We start from the raw sequence: 5,000 nt of genomic DNA on the forward strand, positions 1-5,000 counted from the left end.
TAATATCAGTGTTCTCCAGCCTTTTATTAATACCGCGAGTTCTCGTATCCTGGTCGAGGTCCTTTTTTCTCCTCCTCCCGGTCGGGGGAGTGTGATTAGGGACAAGAAAGGCATGTGTGTTTTATGGTTCTTTGCCTTTTTCAGAAGATTGAGTGAAACGGGAGGTTGGGTCGAAAATAAGAGGAAATCCGTTAGGGATGTTTCAGAACAGGATAGAAATTCTAGCACTACAGTTATTCCATTTTTCTTATGGTGTTTGTTCGCTGACTTGTAGTATGCATCTTGTAAATTAAAGGGTTAAGAAGAACTGTTTCAATGACTAAAAGTTTCCCTTTCCATAGACGGACATGGAGTGATTTCGCAGAGGAATGCATGCCTGATATCCCTCAATGCACCCCCCCCCCAAAAAAAAAAAAAAATGCACCCGAAATTGCGTCGATGATGTACCGAACATCGAACATCGTAGAAGGTTCCATTTATATATTGTTATATGGACACTTTTCTTTGAATGAATTCTGCATTCGTCTGTAATGTAATATTTTAGGTGGTTGTGCATGTGTATGAGAGAGAGAGAGAGAAGAGTGGGAGAGAGAGAGAAAGTGAGAGAGAGAAAAAAAAATGAGAGGGAGGGAGGGAGAGACAGACAGAGAGAATGAGAGAGAGAAAGTGAGAGAGAGAAAAAAAAATGAGAGGGAGGGAAGGAGAAAGTGAGAAATTAAGAAAGTGAGAAAGTGAAAGGATTGAGATACAGATAAAAATTTCGCACGTCCCGGGTGACTGTACATATTACCAAGCATTGCCCACAGTTCCGGATGGCCAGAGAGCCGTAGTAGACCTTTGAGGTGACGCGAAGTGAAGATCAGAGGGAGGTTAGAGGGGAGGAGGGGGGAGGAGAGGGGAAGCGAAAGGAGGGGGGAGGGTGAATGTGAGGGTGCCGGGAGTGCGGGTTAATGTTGCGTGAAATCGGATGTGAAGTGTGTTTGCTTTCTAGTTTTTTTTCAGCGGGTGGCCTTAGATATTGTCTTATATTTTTTTGTACGATTGTTTTGCGCACACAAAATCACCTATCGAATAACTGTATCCGTTCGGTGACTGTGTTGTAGTCTTTGAAAGTGAAGCGAGCAAAATCGACACACGACATGAGCGAAAGCACATTAACCAAATGTATATTCACTTTGAGTAACTGAGGGCGAGGATGTGCGTTGTAGAAGCACGCTCGAAATGACACTGACTCTGACACGAGTTCATTTAAGTTCCAGTTTAATGCCAAGGCCACCGTGACAAGCTAGCAGGTACAAAGGTATTGTGGTGCGGGAAATGGAAAGGGAGATGAAACATGATCGGGATGAAGGTGAAATGCAGCCCATGCGAGAGATGACTGATAATGATAATTGTGATGATATTGATGACGAAAATCATGGAAAGGATGATGACTGTGATAGCAATAGGGTTATTTGAAATGAGTGAAATAGGAAATTCACGCATTACTGTGTGAATTGAGACGAAGTAAAACGCATTCACTCTTGAGACTTAACGGAGATGATAAACATAGCGTTAGCTATAACAATAACGGAAACGATATTAGTGAGAATAATGCTAGTGTTAATGGCAACAGTGAGAAGCAAAATACGGAAAATAACAAATCGCTCGCCACTTTGTATTAGGCGAGAGAGAGTCTGAGATACGAGGCTGTCATCTCCGCAGGTCGTATTGGCGGGAAACCTTGGACGCTCGTCTGTTCAATAGTTGACATTTTATAAACGCTTTTCTTCCGGCAGCGTCGCGTCGTGGCTCTTATTGCCCACCGATCCTTGAGATTCTTTTTAGAGATCTGCAGTCGAGGGGGGAAATGTACGGGTGGACTCATTGTGCACGTTGACTGATTATTGCGATCAACCTTGAGGTGTTTCGATTGGATGTTACGATTGGGAGGTGTGAAAAGATTAGAGGTTTTATTCTATACAGTTTGATGACTTGGCTACACAAATCAATGGGGACGAATATTATTGGTTTTCCAATTGGTCAGCCCAGCAACTCACGCGGTGGCTAGTAGAGAATGAATAGTGTTGCTTCGATATAGCATGACATTTCATTAATTTCTCAGTCCGGTTGCACAACGGCACACTCCTGCTACGGGGGCGGTATCCAAGTGTGGTATTTGGTGTCCTTCTGAGAGGTTACTTAGGAACTCGATTGACTTATTGATGAGTAATTTATCTGTCTGCTTGACGAAGGTATTCGTTATTTTTTTAGGTTTTCCGACAAACGATTAGTGTAAAGGCAATTCGACAAGTCAAACAAGTGTCAAAAGACCGTTGTCTCCTCACAGGCGGTGTACTCAGCTGCCAGACGTACGAGGAGATAGTTAGGTGACCTTCTATGTGACCTGTAGAATGTATTTTTTTTCATTTCTCTCTTTCTTTCGCGATAGGTCCATAATGAATAATAACTTTGCACAACTATATTGTAAAAGAAACATAACCTCTTTCCCATGGAGTGGGTAACAGGAACTCACGTGCTTTTAATTCAAGAAAAAGATCCACACCCATTGTTCTTTATAATAACCCATACCATTCAGCGTGTGGTACACCCCTCCCCCTCCCCCCACACACACTCATGAAAAAAAGAAAATCCCACGAGGCCACGAGGCACCGAAAGCGATAAAAGGCATATCATAATATCTGGCCATACCATTGACAAAATTTAAGTCTGTTGTGTTTATTTTTATACGCTGGATGACCGGAAGGTAAAATCATGTCAAGGGGATCGAGAATTTAATTACGGATTTGAATAAGAAATGAGAGAGACGGGAAAACTTGTTTTGAGAAAGAACAAAAAAAAAAAAAGTTTTTTTCCGCTGAGAAATGGGTCGAAAGGGCGTGGTCGCGACTGCCCACGTAACATAATGAGAGAAAGAGGGAGTGGAAAGGGGCGTAGAAGATGAAGAGTAAGAAAAATAGAGGCAAGTCGAGAGGGAAGCAAAGAGAGGGACAGGCAGAGAGAAAGGGAGATAGGAGAGAGAAGAAGAGAGGGACGCATAGAGAAAGGGGGAGGGGAGAGCGAGAAGAGAGACAAAGGGAAAGAGAGAGAGGAACAAAGAAGAACGGCAGAAAGATACAGATAGGTAGAGAGAAAGATGGAGGGTTTAGGTAGGCTTCCGTTCGAGGTGCTGTGTTGTGTTAAGGTCCTGATTGGCGTGTGCTTTCTGAGCGTCGAGTATCGGTCGAGTAGGGCGCCTCTTGCCCGAGGAAGGGCGGAGGCTCTATGGGAACCATCAATTTGTAAGTGTCGGCCATTCTGCGGTGTGGATTATCCTTGCTGGTGAACCGATTCAGGGGTTTTGCTTACAGCTGTAAAAGGGCTCTGTTTTGAGGTATTCTAGTTCTAATTTCTCTCTCTCTCTCTCTCTCTCTCTCTCTCTCTCTCTCTCTCTCTCTCTCTCTCTCTCTCTCTCTCTCTCTCTCTCTCTCTCTCTCTCTCTCTCTCTCTCTCTCTCTCTCTCTCTCTCGTGCCTTGTGTCTCTCGTCTTGCTTCTTATCTTTTTTTATCTCTTCCTCTCCCTATATGTTCCTATCGCATCCCTGCGTCAGAAATAGATATACAGACAAAAGCACGCACAGGGTTTATTATTCTAGAATGTGTATACATATAAATTTGTGTGCGTGCGAATAGACAGTCTATGTATACATATGAAAAAAATGCAATGTATAATTGTAATTACATAAAACCTAAACATCGATACGTACATCACAAAGTACCACGCCCGCTATTTACATTTATAAAATCACCCAAGAAGCTGACATATTGCTCTAATGATTCTAATATACCCCCCCCCCCCCTCATTTACCTCATAGTAAGACTGATAGTTTCCGCCGAAATTTTGACCCGGAGTGTAACAGGTGGCGATTTCAACGGTGCAGTACGACAGTATCCGAGTGGGCGCCCGGCAGCCAAGTCAGCTGTTGCGGGCAGCGAGACCTTTCACTGGGCACAAGGCGGGCAGTGTCTTTTGAGTGTGAGTGGACGAGGTGCTATTTTCGAGTCGTCCTCCTCGCGTTGTCTTCGTCCTGGATTGTTCTTACTTGGTTTGGATAAGAAGGTTTAATCTAATCAAGGCTGTGGATGGATAATCGGTAGGTAACTCTCGTGATCGCCCGATGATTGTGCGTCTTTGGAGAGGGTTGGCGTAGTCGCCTTTTCGTGTTTGCGGAATGATGTCAGTTTAAAAAAAAAGGCGTTGGGAGGTTGGCCAGTCCTGCGTTCGTAATTTTCGTGTTTCCTGTCGCTTCGCCGGCACACCCTGTCGCCGCACGACCGTTGGGAAGAACCCAGTGTCGAGACATCGTGGTTCTCCGACTTGCAAGCGAAGAAAAAAACGGGAATTCAAACGAAACCAGAAGGCGGTGGAGACATGTGTCGGGTGGGGGAGGGGGGGGGTGTATCGTGCAAGGTCTGTCGGGTGTGACGTCACCGCGTACCAGGTGTGCTCGGGGTACCTGGCTGAAGTGAGGCGAGGACATTTAAAAAAAAGTTTTTGAGATGTAAATTATATCGTTTCGTTAATGTCTATCAGCTTGTGACAGATGCGTGACAGTGTGTGTGACGGATCGCTTTGGCAAAATCCTTCTCTGCCAGTTAGTGAAGATTGTGCAACCGTGTGTGGTAATGTTTTGTTCATTCGATTTGTGTAGAGTGCAGTGTGTTGCGAATCTAAATTGATCATCGCATGGTGTGAATGAGTGAGCGTCCGATAAGGTAGGTAAATATTTGATTGCCTGTTACTACCTCTCAAATTTACCATGATGTGTTTACGCAGAATTACTTCCGACTCGAGCCTTTGATTTATACTATATATATATACAGGTCTTTGTACAGGTTCTGTGGCTCTGAGGTAGGGCTGAGAAGTAGGTTGATGAGATGGGCAGTCCACCCAATCTATCCACTCACCTTTAGAGCAAGCGTAGATTTTGGTGAAATTAACGTAAATGTAGTTTAGAGTA

The 5,000-nt window shown here is 44.2% G+C and overlaps 1 protein-coding gene across 5 annotated transcripts in view; it reads left to right on the forward strand.

Moving 5' to 3' along the window:
* LOC122247504 (uncharacterized) overlaps positions 1-5,000 on the forward strand; it is a 121,822-nt gene that overhangs the window by 101,707 nt on the left and 15,115 nt on the right. Inside the window, exon 1 of one of the 5 annotated variants that reach the window (XM_086555034.1) lies at positions 3,932-4,015. The exons of 2 other annotated variants lie outside the window; for them this stretch is intronic. The gene's annotated coding sequence lies outside the window, so the exon portion shown is untranslated. Of the gene's footprint in view, positions 1-3,931; positions 4,134-5,000 lie in introns of those variants that run through there. 2 more of the 5 variants (XM_086555035.1, XM_086555037.1) reach the window with 2 other exon arrangements.

The sequence above is a fragment of the Penaeus japonicus genome, unplaced genomic scaffold, assembly GCF_977035675.1.
Source record: "Penaeus japonicus unplaced genomic scaffold, GWHDUDI00000001_assembly GWHDUDI00000030, whole genome shotgun sequence".
NCBI lineage: Eukaryota > Metazoa > Arthropoda > Malacostraca > Decapoda > Penaeidae > Penaeus > Penaeus japonicus.